The sequence below is a fragment of the Castanea sativa genome, chromosome 7 (genome assembly GCF_040712315.1).
Source record: "Castanea sativa cultivar Marrone di Chiusa Pesio chromosome 7, ASM4071231v1".
NCBI lineage: Eukaryota > Viridiplantae > Streptophyta > Magnoliopsida > Fagales > Fagaceae > Castanea > Castanea sativa.
In genome coordinates, this window is record NC_134019.1 from 26,336,502 (window position 1) to 26,353,872 (window position 17,371).

General features: G+C 31.9%; 1 long non-coding RNA gene across 1 annotated transcript; it reads right to left on the reverse strand.

The window, feature by feature from the left end:
- Positions 1-2,146: 2,146 nt before the first annotated feature.
- Positions 2,147-7,810, reverse strand: LOC142642201 (uncharacterized). The gene is made up of 3 exons (XR_012845613.1): positions 6,676-7,810; positions 6,527-6,592; positions 2,147-2,303 (listed from the first exon to the last, which is right to left on the reverse strand). It is a non-coding gene; the product is annotated as an uncharacterized LOC142642201 (long non-coding RNA).
- Positions 7,811-17,371: the final 9,561 nt, after the last annotated feature.

Sequence of the window (17,371 nt, forward strand, 5' to 3'; positions counted from 1 at the left end):
ATTTACACTTTTTTTTATATATAAATCAAAATCATTTACACCTTTAAAAAACATAAACGGTTTTCTGAAAAAAAAGACTGGCGCTTACCCCAACCATCCTTATCCCTTTTCACTCCATATATTTCCAAACTAAAAAGGCAAAGAAGGGTTCTATGTAGCCAAAAATTCACCATATATTTCCAAACATAATGTATTCAGGGCGGTCTAAATTAGTAAAGTTTTTATGACTATCAATTGTATCCAGATTGTGCACCTTCATTCATGCAAGGTAAATTGATTTTTTTTTTTTTTTAGTTGACATCGTAAAAACCAATTAATCCACAGAAAAATGATGCCTAAGATAAAATAAAACTGAATAAAAATGTCAAAAAAGCAATGAATAAATTTATCCAAAAAAGAAAACACTACAAATAAGACTTTATACTACACACAAATCAACCATAATAACTTCGAATTTCAATACCTAGCAGGAATCAGTCAAACTCATTAGGCCAAGTGTTCGAACACGTGCAACATTACCTCAAGAAGTCACAACACAGGATTGTCATCAAGGTTAAAGGACTGGGATAACTTTTTACTTTTCCAAGACACCAAGCAGTAAACCTCAATACTTGGTTGACAAAAGTTCTTATAGAAACAATTTTGCAACATCAGTATCGCTCATTATTGTCCAACTAAAACCCAAAAGACATATGACAGAATTATTTACTTCGTAAATTCTCCTTCAAAAGTATAACAAAGCCATAAAATTTCACAAAGAAACAAAAACAAACAATAAAGACAAACATAACAGGTCACAATCTACCAAATTTCATGTAAAGCTAAAGCCATATAGAAACATCTTTCAGATACCAAAACATAAACTAACATTAGTTTTGACCCATAACTTCAGCAATGATAAAAATCAAGTATATCAGTTTTAAAATCAAGTCAGTAAGAGATAACTGTAGCAATATTACTCGGTGAACCACTGAGTTGCAAACTTGATAGTGCTGACGGTGTTAAGGACATTTACATATTGGAGTTGCTAGAAAGAAACCAAAGGAATGAAAGAACTACCTTACCTTCTTTCAAGGGCATTTGAAGCACTCAGAAGATTCAGTTCAACAATAACATCAGCTATATTGGAGCATTCAACAATAACACACACCTGAAAGCCCACCTCATGATAAAGCGAAAATCCCATGTCAACTCAAATTGAGTTACCAAACTCCACAAAAAAGCACAAAAGAAACTTCCTAGGATAATGGAGAACTTTTTAGCACAATGATGCAGGACAAAAAAAAAATGTGCAACAGGAAAAATAGCGGTGGATGAACTTGGACTCAGCACCTAGGGTTGGCTAGAGATTTGATGCAGGACAAACCAGAATTGTACAACAAGAAAAATATGTAAATAAAGGATTGATAAGAACTAATTAAGCAAAGGAAAAATGGTGAGTGACTGAATAAGAAGGCAGCCATGCCTCTTAGAAGAATTGAAAGGGACTAGATAAGACTAGGAATATGAACAGTCTGAATTCTCATTGCATGCCTCTTATAATCCATCTCCACACCTTTATACAATTCATGAACACAACTAATTGACTAGCACTAACTGCCAGCTGGCTACACTGATCTAATGATCTAACTAGCTGTTAAGCACATGGCTCCTAACTAATCAACAATTAAGCACATGACACAATCAATTAATAAGAGCGTGACCCTAACTTCAATTACAAAGATGACACAAAACTTTACTAATAAACTACCTCTTATAATAAGCTGCTGGTGTCTATTACCAAGTGTTGATGCGACACTGTTGTTGTTTCTATAGTGCATTTAAACTTAATTATCCTTCATAAATAACATAGGAAAAAAAGGGTGACTAGTGATACCATAACAACAACAAAAAATCTGTCTATTGTAGGCTCTGGTCCAAAGTGAGCACCTGCTCAAACAGATTATAAGGGACATTCATCTTTGAGATCCAGTCATACTAACAAATCAGAAGGGACAAACAAAAACAAAACTTAACTAACCTGGATAGCTGCATTTTAGCAAATGTTTATAAAATTTGTCTTTCCAGTTAAATATTGACCCAAAAGACCATGGGTTTAGCAACAAAATCACCATTCCTCTGCAAAAATACAAATAAAAATTCTCTGTTACACAGTTCTTAAAAACTAGAGTTGAAACTTGACAACAAAGCTAGAAAGATCAGAATATCTCCATTTTGCAAACGAAAGATATGCAACTTCTAGTGGCTTTGGCTTTTCAATGTACAATCTCTTCAATAATTGATGTAACTGCATTGGGAGGAAGCTGAGCAAGAGACGACGAGACATACATTAGGCAACAAATGAAAATTAACATCCCCCCTAAAAAGAGGTATACATTGTATGATGCTTTGTAATTTTATAGGTAAAGCATTTTCAATAAAAAGGCAAATTTGGTTGTCATTGAAATGGGCATATATGGATGATTGTTCCACATTGCTTATTGTGGTGTCTTTGGAGAGAGAAATAGCAGGTGCTTTGAAGATAAGGAGAGATCAATTTCAGACTTGAAGCTATTTTTCTTTAGAACCCTTAGAGATTGGTTGACTGCTTTGCAGAACCAATCATCTTTATCTTTTCTTGATTTCTTAGATTCTTGTAATTTTTGTTCTTGACTGTTTAACCCTTGTATACTCCCTGTGTACTAGGGTGTTTCATTTTTTGATATCAATAAACATCTTACTTATCAAAAAAAAAAAAACATTTTCAATAAAAAGGCGCAATACAGGGCACAATCCTAGAACATGGCATGCATGTAAGAGAAGCACCAAAAGGTTTACACTATAGTAAAGGGGTGGCAAGTCAGCAAATCATTTCTTCACAGAAATCTCAAGAGACTTTGGATGCTTGAAAAAGGTGTGTTTCAATAAATTCCGCCTCTTTCCTGGATCTTTCACCAGACACATTGCAACCATTTCTTTAAAAGACTGATCACATATGGAAATCATGCAATTAGAATATTATTCTATAAGAGAGACATTGAAAGATGGCAATCACCAAAGAACATATCTTTTGAACATGTATACCTTAAAAACTTTCGAAATTACAAATAAACACAGAAGACAAACCTGAAAATTTTGTTTTCTAACAAAAATATTTTTAAATAATTGTTAAAAAATCTTTTAGAAGCATATTAAAGTCTAGCCACTGATACTATCTACCTAGATAATGAAAAAAGAATTGTAAAAGTTGACAACCTGGCTTGATAGGTGGTAGACTTTTAACTCATAAAAGACAAAAAAAAAAAAAATTTGAAAAGAAACATCTATTTACACATCTTTTGTTCAAGAAGGTGGCTGAAGATAAAAGAGCTCTTAATGTGTGACACTGTGAGGCAGACAAAGCAATAAAAAAGCACACATGGACAGAAGGGCAAAAGGGGAAAAACTATAAAAGCGTAATAGGATTATAGATCTAAGAGCTGAAGAAGAAGAAGAAGAAGATTGGCATGAGAGGAAGAAGTGAAAGGAGATCGGTATTAGAGGAAGTATGTTTCAGCCTTTTATTTTGGAGCAGAAAAATGGCTAGGACACGCATGCGGCCATGTCAAACAAGTTTCCCATGTCCTGTTACAAAGAAAACGTCAATAGAAACAAGACAAGTAGCAAACGGGCCCTTAGTGGTGCAAGCCTTGAATCCACCACATGTAGCAAATTGAAAAAACACATACCCAGCTACATAGTTCAAGCAGCATTTAATGAAAAATAAATTAATAAAGTAAAAGAGAAAATCAACTACATAGTTCGAGCAGCATTTAACGAAAAATAAATTAGTAAAGTAAAAGAGAAAATCAAAAACCCTAACGAACAATTGTTAAAGCTAAAGCAGATTGGAAACAAGTGGTTAGGGTAGAAGCACAATCAAAACTTAGGTAACCTAAAGCAAAATGCTAAAAGGACTAAGATAAATAACAGTAAACAGTGACTCAAAATGAGATTCATAACATGCACTAAGAATGGCAGTAGTTGCAAAACAACAAATAGAAAAACTAGCCTATTACCCAACACTTAGCAGACAAATGTACAAGAGGAAAGTGTAAACCCTTAGTGGCGCACGCTTTGAATCCACCACATGTAGCAAACTAAAAAAACACATACCCAGCTACATAGTTCAAGAACACTTGCAAGAATATAAAAAATAAAAATTGACAAAACAAATTCAACTCAGAAGAATATACGAAAGAGAACAACAAAATCAAATCAACCTTACATAAAAGGATGCAATCGCATCACCACTGGAATTAAATAGATTATAAAAAACAAAAAATAAATGCACAAGCATCATTTAACGAAAAATAAATTAATAAAGTAAAAGAAAAAATCAACAACCCCAACAAACAATTGTTAAAGCTAAAGTAAATCAGAAACAAGTAGTTAAAAGCAAAATGCTAAAAAGAATGATAATTAACAGTAAACAGTGACTCAAAATGAGATTTATAACATGCACTAAGAAAGGCAAAAGTTGCAAAACAACAAATAGAAAAACTAGCATATTACCCAACAACTATAAAGGTAAATCCAATCAACACTGAAAGCCAAGCACTTCTCTAAACTGAAAGCCAAACTATAAAGACTTTCTGCAATGAGCAATATTCAAATAACGGCAATAACAGAAGCAGGTATGCTAAATATGTTTTCAAACGCTAAAATTCTAATGTAACAAATAGTTTTAACAATCCATACCTGAATAACCCTCTAAAAAACATCTATATGACATGGACCATTTGGGTTACTTCCAAGACTTCCTATAGGAACCCCCAGAGAATAGGATTATACCTTGTAAGACATGGCAGGAAAAAAAAAAAACAAATCAAGCAAATAGAATGTAAAGAAACCTGATAATGTCGTCCAATCTTACAGGCAATTCCAGCTTTTCTCATCATCAACACCAAGAAATTGGAAGGTTGGCAATTGATGAACATGATTAAAATCAGCATTTAATATTTTTTTAAGATGGAGCACTACTGATAAATCCTTCAAGAAATATACTCACTATTAGAGTATGCTTATGTATAATCCATAAAATTATTTGTTTCATTTAACTATATTGCTAAGTAATTGGTTTCATTTATATATGTACTAGCCTAGAATTACAGGTCCCATGCAAGTGAACTGTCAGACTATTTAACCCGGGTTAAAAACTGTGATCAGTAGATCACAGGTACATTTTTCTGTCACAAGTAGTTAAGGTAGAAGCACAATCAGAACTTAGGTAATCTAAAGCAAAATGCTAGGAATATTATGATAAAAAACAGTGACTCAAAATGAGGTTTATAACATGCACTAAGAAAGGCAGGAGTTGCAAAACAACAAATAGAAAAACTAGCATATTACCCAACAACAGCAATAAAGACTTTCTGCAATGAAAGCCAACTATAAAGACTTTCTGCAATGACCAATATTCAAATAAAAGCAATAACAGAAGCAGGTATGCTAAATATGTTTTCAAAAGCTAAAATTCTAATGTTGAATAGTTTTAACAATCCATACCAGAATAACCCTCAAAAAATCGTCTATATGACATGGACCATTTGGGTTACTTGCAAGACTTCTATTAGAAGTCCCAGAGAATAGGATCATACCTTTGTATGGCATGGCAGAAAAAACAAAAAAAAAAACAAAACAAAAAAAAAAAAAAAACAAATCAAGCAAATAGAATGTAAAGAAACCTGATAATGTCATCCAATTTCGTCTTGTTAGTGTATCCCCACCTCCTTTGTCCAGGAAGAATGGGGAAAAGTTTAAGAATCACAAGCTGAACTTGAAAACAATCTTAAAGGCAATTCCAGCTTTTCTCATCAGCATTTAATATTTTTTTAAGATGGAGCACAACTGATAAATCCTTCAAGAAATATACTCACTATTCGATATATAATAAATTATATCAGTCTTTTCTTAAACCTATTAAAAGATTGTGTAACAGAATGAGTATGCTTATGTAACTTATCAAAACCAAAAAATAAAAAATAAAAAAAGAGTATGCTTATGTATAATCCCTAAAATTATTTGTTTCATTTAACTATATTGCTAAGTAATTGGTTTCATTTATATGTGTATTAGCCTAGAATTACAAGTCCCATGCAAATGAACTATTAGACTATTTCACCTGGGTTACAAACTGTGATCAGTTGATCACAGGTACATTTTTCCGTCACAATTCTTCAAGACCTTGCACACACAAATGATAAATACCATCTCATGAACATGCACATAGACCAGAGCTACCTAGACACCAGTACTGAACTTTCAGCTTCAGGGAATAAACTTCAAAACAAAGGAACTGTGAGTAGCATGCCATATGGAGAATGGTGACGTAGACACCTCCCAAAAATCTTAAAACGTGCAATCACATGACCAGTTTATATCCACTTGAAAAACAGTTTATAAATGTGACATTTATGCAAGGTATTTGGAATATCAACGCAAACCAAGACCAATTCACATCAAGTGTAAGACCATCCACTTAGTGAGGAAGGAAAACAAAGCTTACCTGAATTTCTTGTCAGTGCCAATTATTCCAATCCCAATGTTGATGCTCGAAATTTGTCTTTCAAATCTGATCAAAATAAATCCAACTAATTAGAAAAATCAAAATACATCACCTTAAAGTCTACAGGAGATTGTGACCGAACATAATACCTTAATAATTAGCAAAGTCCTGCAGTGTTTTGACAGTTAGGTTGGTATGCTACTCCCTCAAAGTGTTAAAAATATTTTCTACATTTCTGAAATTATCAGCAAAGCAACCATATGCATCACCTTCTTAACTAATTTTTAGGTACAAAAATATAAATTGTTAATAGTAGAAAATCTAAGTTACATTATCCTTTCCTTCTTCATATATGTGAAGAAAATCTAAACTCCTTTGGAAATACAGTAAGAAAACAGAATATAAAGAGAATTCCTAAATGAAAGAGGGATTATATAAAACAGTTTATAAATGTGACATTTATGCAAGGTACTAGGAATATCAACCCAAACCAAGACCAATTCAAATCAAATGTAAGACCATCCACATGCTTAGTGAGGAAAGAAAACAAAGCTTACCTGAATTTCTTGTCGGTGCTAGTTATGCCAAAGTAGTAGAAGAAAAGATGTAATTTTACTTTCTTCTCAGAATAATAAATAGAGGATATATAGTAATAGGCCCAAAATAAACCACTCCATAAACAGAGGATATATAGTAGGCTCAATTGGCTCACCAGTTTGCTGCTCCAGTTCAGACAGGTTAAAAATTTAATCCTATCAATTAATCTACATTAAATTGATCACCCACTACAATGTGAAGGAATGCAACATATATTTGATTAATAATATCTCTTCAAAGACATGGCAGGCAAGAAGAGAAAGCAGCACGCTACTCCACTCGAGCTAAATATCATCAATTTCAGCTGGGGTTAGTTCTCTACAAAAAGCAAGTACAACAAAACTAATATGAATTAAAAACTACAAAAGAAACTTCAAAATAAGAGAATCATAAAAGTCTACCAGCCAACACTTGGCCTGCCTGTTGCCATCAATCATTGACCACGAAGAGTCCAAGTGACCTAATGAGGTCAAATAATTTTTCCAGACACCTAATACTCATCTATCCATTTCAATACAATTCTAGAAATGATACCAACCAAAATCAAATTATGATTGTAACACGTTTGATATCATATTAAAGATATTTTGATTACTCAAACTGAGCAAACTCCTACATAACCACTGCAGTTTCCCTTACAAGTTGCGTAACAGGAATTGGTTCCAACAAGCATGACATTTGCACACAAGTTATAATCTTCACAGTCTAGACAAGAATTGTAAGCGATGTAGAATACACGGTAAGGAACTAAATCCTTCCACTCCAATATGTTGCATTGATTTAGCAAAGTATATAGAGGCAAGGAAAAAAACACAACCAAATGCTATAGTTGAAACCAAAACCATGGTAACTATGTCCAAGAAACCTCTTAATGACAAATCATCATGACCCAAATAAGATATAATGTCTATAAAAGCATAGTCTTTGACTTTTGTTGATTATGACACAAATTTTGAAAGCCCAAATTTTTCTCTGCAATTTATGTTTTTCAAATCAGTTTAAATTCAATAAAGATTCCGTATAAACCTAATATATTTACACCCTATATTAGAATATTGCCACATTATAGCTTCTATAAATAATAGAATAAATATTTCTATATGCAAACACAATCACAATAACAGTCATAATTACTGGATTCTATATTTAAAAATAAATAAAAATATCATATTTGTTGAATTTTCTCGCGCATTGACCCCATCATACTAATTAATTATGAAAACGATCCACCAGAAGTATTTAGTTTATTAAAATATACTCGACCAACAATGTATGCCCATATTGTATGTAACGCGAGAGAGACAGAGAAAGAGGGATTAATTGATAAGTTGCGTAATTAACACCTTGTGAGAAAAGAACCTTGATGAGCAATCTGTACCATCACCAAAAATAGCCACCATAAGATGCTATGAAAATTTCGCACAAAAAAATTAAGCACACACAAAGCCACAAATCATCACCTGAGCATTTGGACTTGGCATGAACACAAGAGGCAGCCCCAAAATGGGTCCAAAGTAAAGGTTACAAAATTCAAAGACTACGCAGAGGGATGATGTACACACAAAAAGAGAGACATTCTACAGAGCCAGTTGAAACTAGTGCAGCAAACAGAATTTTGAAGATTTTATATGCCATTACCAAGTAGTAGTCAAATTAAGTATTACTACAGTCGTGCTCTATTTTTGTACAATTTTTAGAAGTATCACACCAAAAAAAAAGAGAGAAAGTATGCTAAGGATATATTGCAAACAAGATTTTTATGGAAAAAAACATGATATTTGTATATTTTTGCCCATCTACAAACAATAACAGAACACTTATTTTCGGGATAAGTCCACATATGCCACAAAAAGATTCAAGGGATTTTCAAATATCATCATTTATCATAGTCATATATTCAACAAAAAGTCACATATTATAATAGAAGGCCACAAAATAACTGACAGCCTATGTTTATTTATCAATATAGAAGAAAGCACCAAACCGCACCCTCCTTTTGTAGGAGTAAATACCCAGAAAAAAAAAAAAAAAAAAAAACAGGGATTAATGAAGCTGGCCTTCAAAATTTTACAATCAAAAATCCAATAATAGTCATATCAATCTATGAATTACTAAATCACCTTAACATGCAAGACCATATTCAATGCCATTCAAATTGATGAAAATAAGTCACAGTACCTCATTTAGCCAAGTCCACGTGCATAAGCTTCAATTGGAAACAAATCCATGATGGGAAACATTCCGATCATTCACATTAATTCCCTTGCCTATTCAAATCCTTACCCATTTGATTCTAAAAGACACTTAAGGAGGAAATAGTCAAAGCACCAAAATACTCAATATCTCACATGCAACAAATTCTATTCCATTGTACATGAACGAATTCAAATTTAAGTAACATGCTGGAGAAAAGTTAATCAAAATCTGTGACTGATCCTAATCAAATTAAAAAGAAATTCTAAGCCACTTATTTGAAATGAAATTAACTTTTTTGTATTTTTTTGTCTTTATTAAATAAAAAGAAAAGAAACCAAATAAGGAGATACATACATACAAAAAGCAAAATAAGCAACATGAAAAAAGAAATAAAAACTATATACAACATCAGTAAAATAAAACAAGTAAATGACAAAAAAATAAAATTATAAACCGAATCTAGGCCCAGAAATGCATACGCAGCATACTGAATGCATACGCACCATTATGCCCATGTTCGTATCTAGGGTGTTAACCCGATTCCTAGATTTGTGTCATGCACAGAAACAACAATGAAGCACAAATAAACATGTTATCACATGAAAAAATATATATATCACAGATTATATAATATAAAAAGAACAACAAATAAAAAGAACACAAGACAATAATAAAATAAATAAAGAGAAGCACATTTTCCTTGGGATGATTTTGCCCTTGTATTGTGTTGTGTATATGCTTCTTCTCTACAGGATATATTTTTTCCCTACTTTGGACAGGTCCAGCAAATTACTTTATTACATGAATTGGGCTTCATAGCTCATTTTCGATCTTTATACAAATTTATCTTTAATCTCCACAGTCAAACATTATTTACACAAAATGGGCCGATACATAGACACGTACTCAAAGGCCATGACATTTACAAGTTAAACAAGACATTGAGCTTTTTAGTTTTCATTTTAAACAAAAAAGTTCAAATGTTGGTCTCAAAAGCACTAAAATTATATTTACCAAATGCATATTTTTTATGACTTAAAGCTACATTAGTCATATAATTATCAAGTAAATTATATGAGCAATTATATAATTATGAAGTCAGTTTCACACTTTCCCTTCCTTAGCCAAGCAGAGATTACAGGTAGAGTTTCTTAAAGACTACTTTGTTTCTATGCTTAACTTCATAAGTTGGGCTTATGGCTAGATTTTTATCAGAGAAGCCCAATGAACCAAGTTCAGAGAATGGAAAAACTTACCTGTAATGTTCTTTGGCAGAACTATAATTGTTTTGCTGCAAGTAAGCCCAAGCCAAGTTCCTAAGTATTCTGCATTCATAAGAGTATCAAATTAATGTAAGCGCCTTGGAATATATAACAAGTATGAAAGTAGAAAAAGAAAAGATGCAACATCCACTTTGAAATTTCCTGTTCGACAGTTATTTGAACCTTCTTCCCTTGAAATCTAGCTGTCTTTGCCCTCCATCCACTGAAAGCTATACCTTCTTCAATATGCTTCAGCTTGAGCTGAAGCATTTCAATCTCTTCTTCTACCCTTCCCGATCTCTGTAAAATATAAGAAATGCTTTCACGCATATACATGCGTGTAATATCCATAAATATTCAGTAGAAAAACAATACACAACTTAACAACTTCATAGCAACTAGTTTGATATCAAGATATGTAACCAAAATACTTCAACATAAATAGGAGTTTAGAAGCAATTACATTATTATGCATGACATGCTTTTTAGTCCCATAAAACTTCTAGCATCTTGCTGTGTGTATACAAAACTAATTTGATGCATACTAAATTAAATTCTTACCATTATCCCAAATATCAAAGGCAATGAAAAGCTTACAAATCAAATAAAATTCTTCCAGATGCTACATGGAACATATGCATACACCAATATAGGTTGGCCTTGCCCTCTGTCACTCCTAACATTTTACTACATATAAAAACTTGCACATATTATTAGGAGTAAAATATTTTTCAAGACTATATATTTCAGCGAGGTCTTATTAGGGGTAAACTAAATGAAATAAGACCTTTATATCAAAGAGTGTTAGATTGAGACCAAATACCCACCACCTTTTAGGGAGTTGCAAAGCAAAATAACTCTTCTTTTGAGGCATAAACCACCCGCCCAACCAGCTTTTATGACATAAAAACCTTATAAAGGTATTAAGACCATCAACCCAATCTGCATTTAAAAAGAGAGAATTATTTCAACACAGGGGTTTCTCAATGAGCAAAATCAGGGTCTAAAAAAATGATACTAGTTCATGTTATCAAATAATTGCAGTAATAAGTTCATAAATGAAAACACCAGAATCAGTTCCAAAAACTTTTCTCTTTTGTGGAGGAACAAAAGTAAATCATGAAAGGCTAAGACTTAGAATTTATACAAACCATGGTTTCCAGGAATAACAAAACACTAAGGTCCATCATATTGCTTCAGTTTAGACATCCCATATGGTACCTCAGGCTTGTTCACAGCTACGTGCTCTGGAGAGGGGGCTGGAGAGTGTACTCAAGAGGATGGAAGAAGTGTCTTTCATATGTGAACAGAGATTTAGATTAATGGGATTGAAATTCCCATCAATTTAAACCCCTTCAATTTGGAAATTATAAGAATATCTTAAATTCTTTATCCAATCACAACCTTAAAGATCAATTCAGCTCCCAACAACAGACATTAAGGTATCCAATTCTGAAATAAAAAATAAAAAATAAAATAAAGTTCAACAATCACAATCATTTGGAATTTTCATTTTCAGTATTCTTTTTTTAGTAATAATGACTACAAGATTCAAATTTTCAGTTATTCATTACTTATTTTAATTTAATAGATCATCAAGATCAAAAAGGTTACATCAACAGTAAGCCTTATATAAATTGGTATCAACTTTTTTTATTGAGCATAACTAGGCGTCAACTTATAATTTCCAGTAAGCTTAATTACATGCAATCATGTCATATTATGAATCTTAAAGTAAGAATTTTAAACATATGAATCATATGTTTCCATCTCTACAGCAACAAGATCTAGTTTCTTATCCCTAAACCTTTATAGTTGATACAAGCATTTCACCCAACTAACCTTTCTAAGGTGATGAAATATATGCACCCACTAAACGGCATATGACAAAGAATGGCAAGTAAAATATAAGAAACTATTTATGGATAAAACTGGCTTTAGTTTTACCTTGCAGAGTTCAACTAACAGATTGTCAAGAGATTCCTGAGAGTCATGAGGGCAGAGATGACGAAAAGATTTGATAGCCTCAATTGCCTCATCAGATTGATCCAATAGTTTCATCACAATAGCCATGTCTCTTTCATGGAGAAATAAACATTTAATAATAAATATAATCAATACAAATTGGACAATAACAAAAATTCCAGATGGGTAATCTTAAAACATGAAAACTATCAGATTTTGATGGGAGAAAGGTTCTGATCTCTAAAATCTATATGATCAGCACAGTTCAGATTTTTCTTTGGCTATTCTTAAAACTTTTTTATAAATGTTTCCTTGATTACTACTTCTCTTTTCTCACAATATTTTTAAGATAAGCTTCCGTAACAAGATCCAAATAAAGTTTCTTTGTAAACACAAGGAGAACAATAGGAACATGCCACAAATTTCAGAGGAGAAACATAGAAAATAGATGAAAAATCTTTAAAACATTAGGAACATGAAAATTAATTCAAGTCCATATACATTTGAAAGGATATTCCACACGAATTAGAATAAAAAACCAATGGGGTAGCTAAGACTACCAAGAAAGGCATTCAAAAATATACAAAATTTAAGAGTCTAGTTAATAAAAATCAATAACATTCAAGAACCAAGAAATTCCAAAAAGCAAGAATAGAATATATGTAAGCAAAGAACAATAACGAGAAGAATAATAAGAAGAAACAACAAAGCACAAGCAAATATCCCTACCTCAACAACATCACAAAGAAAAACTCCACGCTCAACACACATAAACCCTAACTTCAACTATCAAAAACCAAAATCCACTAAACATTAAGCAAACTTTGCTATCACAGATTCCAATATCCCATGCAAACGAAATCACACCCCAAAAAAAGAAAAGAAAACCTGTTGAGGAATCATCGTCATCAGCGTCGCTGGAGGGGGCTTGGGAGGCCTTGCAGTTCTTTTTCTGCTTACGGCGGCGGCGAAGACGTCGTTCGGTATCGCAAGACTTCTTGGTGGGGTTAGGGTTAGAGTTAGGGTAAGGGTCAGGGTTAGGGTTAGGGTTAGGGTTAGGGTTAGAGGACAGATCTCCATTGGCAACGGCGCCGTTGGAGAGTAGTAGAGTTTCCGCAGCCATTATTGTAGCTTCCTTCCTCTCCTCGCTTCACTTCAGATCAGAGAAACGTAGAAGATGAATTTGAACCCGTTTGAAGAGAGAGGATCAGATTTTCATTTTCGTTTTCTTGCATTGAATCTGCCTGTTTTGGGGGTAAGGAAAAGGAAAACCACTTTCTTGAGGGAAAATTTCCTGCGTTTGAAGATGAAGATGAAGATGGGTTGGGTTATCTGGGAAAGCGTGAGAGCATTTTCTCAGAGAGAAAAGTGAAGAAGGGAAAGTGAGAGAGAAATTGAAGTGAAGTGAAATGAAATGACTAGCCCTTTTATCAGATTAGAATTACTAGCCGTTGCACACGTGCGACTACTTTCTTTGATATAAATTCAAAATGATTTTCAAAAAATAAATACTGATTTTCAACAAATGATTTTTTTTTTGTGAATAAAAAATCGGTGTCCTGTTTTTCATACTACTTCTTCTTCTTTGTGCTTTCAAAATACCAACGAATGGAAGAACCATTTAAAATCTCTTTTGGAAAGTCATGAAAATAATTCATTAAAGAATCTCTGTTCTTATGTTTTAAAAAATTAAAAGAGTTTTTTATTTGTTTGTGTGGTTTTCCTTTCAATGATATTATCATTTAGCCCCAAAAAAAAAATTTTGTTTTATTTTTGTGTCTCAATATCTCATATTTTGTATTGGTATTTTAAATTTTAATACTACATTTTTCTTTTTAGATTGAATAAATATTTAAATTTATATATTTAATCTGAATCATGAAATTAATGGCTCGTTTGGTTTAGAAATAATTCAGTTTTCAAAACTCATATCTCAAATCCAATACTAATAATTCTTAAATCAAACCTCACCTTCACTAAAAAACTGCAAAACACTTGTTTGGTTTAAAAACTCAGTCACATATCTCATTCTTATAACTCAACTTTTTGCCAAAACTGTGGACCCCACCCATCGAAAATCAGTTCTTAGTTTTTGAAAACACTCAAATGTTGTTTCCGAATTCCATCACTCAAACTCAAATTTTTGAGTTTTGAGTGATGGAAACAAGTACTCAAAACCAAGCCAAACACAAGATTTTTGGTAGGACCCACGCGTTTTGGAAACTAAGTGATGAAAAATGATCGATATCACTCAAAATCAGTGTAATCCAAACAGGCTCAACTCATTTCAAATAAAGAATATTCATGATGAACAAACTCACTTAATGCTAAAATTAAGCTTTGATTTATTTATTGCTTATATTTCATGTAACTTGATAGTCTGTCTCTATAGTGAACTACGCATATTAACTCAATATTTATTCCATCTTCCCTTAAAAGTTATCATGGTTTTAAATAGAGTTTGTGGTGTATTTTTGTGTTAAAACCTCTTTCTCTCTTCCATCTGTTGGTCTGAAATTTTAATAGTTAGTTTTTTTTTTTTTTGATACAAATAGTTAATTGTTAATATTTAATAAAGTTGGTCGATTGTAGGGTTGTGCTAGATGCATAGTCTCATTTTGTATGTATGTGCATATTTTTGGATGTTAAAATGGAAGCTGAGTTTTTTACGAACAATTTTATGTTATTCATTGAAAAGAACATCATTACAATATTTTGTACAAATTCAATTATAAATAATTTCTAAAATTTATAAGATTTAAAAGACCGTTAAGTCCCTTTTTCATAGATGATTACATTGTTAATACTCAATACTAAATGGATGTTATTTGGAGTTTTATAATGACTTTTTTTTTATACTTCGCCTCTCCTAACTTGAACTCCTAGCCCCATTCCTGGTACTCAGATGATTACATTGTTAATACTCAATACTAAATGGCTGTTATTTGGAGTTTTATAATGATTTTCTTTTTTATACTTTGCCTCCCCTAACTTGAACTTCTAGCTTCGTTCTTGGTGAGAGACTCAGTATCTATCACCACCCCACCAAAATCAAAATCAAAATCAAAACTCACTACCACAGAAGGAGAGAAAAAGAGAGCAGTTTTTTTTTTTTTTTTTTTTTTTGAGACTGAAGGGAAGAGAAGAGAAGAGAATTAATTTGGAAGGGTGGAGAAAGAGGTGTTTTTGGGAGTGTGGAGAGGGGTTTTGGGGACAAAGAGATGGGAGTATTTGTTTATCTATACTATCAATAACAAGTTTTCCTATTTGGATTTCAAGATTTGTGTACTAAAATACCCTCACACAATTTCTTAAACTCTCTAAAATGCTCATATCTTTTAGTTAAATAATTTTAAATTGAAAAACACAAACTAGTTAGCAAAGTAATTTATTGTTCCTAAATTTTAGGGTTTTTCTTTTATCTTTTCCATCCAGTTGAAAATGTAGGACATTATTTCTATCTCATTTTTAAACATTATTCCACGTTATCTTACCTTTTTCTTTGAAAAAACATACACAGTTATTTATATATCACTTTTAAATATTATAACACTAATCCAAAAAACAAATAAAAAAAAAGTATTATTGCACACGCAAAGCAAGTGTAATGAGTCTAGTCATAATATAATATCATTTCCCTTTCTTTTCTTTTCTTTTTTTGCTAAATGTTTATCATTTTTATTTTGAGTAATTGTAATCATAAGACAAATTACAATTCCAAAACCATTGGTTGTGACTTTCGAGTTGTGAGCTTACTTGCAGGTTTAGGCCTTAAACAGCCCAAGTAGCAATGACAATATTGGGCAATGACCCAATCCATGCAATTAAGTAATGCAGCCTAAAACCTTATTATATTATCAGAGTATAAATAAATGGGCTAGTGCTTATTTCACCTTAATTATTACCTATTATTTCATAGCCCATGGTCAACAACCAGGAAAATAGCTCTCAAAAGATGTACAAGTCAGATTTGATCTGAAATAGGTGGGGTTTAATTTAAGACATTTATAAAATATATATGTAATTGCCTTATATCAATGCTATTGAGTTTTGCTTATAAAAGAAAATACTATTTAGTTTTCAATACACGTAGTTGTTCTTAAAAAGATTGTGTTAGAATAAAAAATTATAATTTAATAAGTTTAATTTAGTGATAAGTTTTTTGGAATTCTTTTTTATGGTGAAAATGGCACTATTTTTACCACATATTTTGGTTTTGTAACACAAAATGACCTCATGAGGCTTAGCAAGGAAAATCAAAGATAAAAGTATAACGACTATGGCAATGCTGAAAAGGTTTTTCCTCAAAAAATACATGAATCATTGTTGATGAAGAAAGAAAATGATTGGAATTGTAACACTTTCAAAACAAATTTTAAGTAACAAGGTTTTACTAGTTTTAATTTGAATCCATAATTGAAATTATTTTTTTGCCCACCAATAGCAACACCCCACATGGTATTTATTGTGAAAATATTGTGAAAATGCTGTGGACAAAGTATTTCACTAAAACAAAAGGCTTCGAAGGACTGACTTGTAAGAAGTACTCAATACGTTAATATGCCTAAGGCGCGCTCATGTGTGACAGTGTGAATACTCCCATTTGTTCTTAATGTGTTGATACGTTGAGAGAAAAATAAATATATTTTTATTAAAATATATCATTTATTTACTTTAAATATACTTTAAATATATCATTTATTAAAGTAAAACTTCCTCCTTGCTTTATAAAAATGAGTAATAATTGACACAAAATCTCAAATAGAATTGAAATCTCCTAGAACACTAAATACAAAAAAAAAAAAAAAATTGTAACACTTGAAAT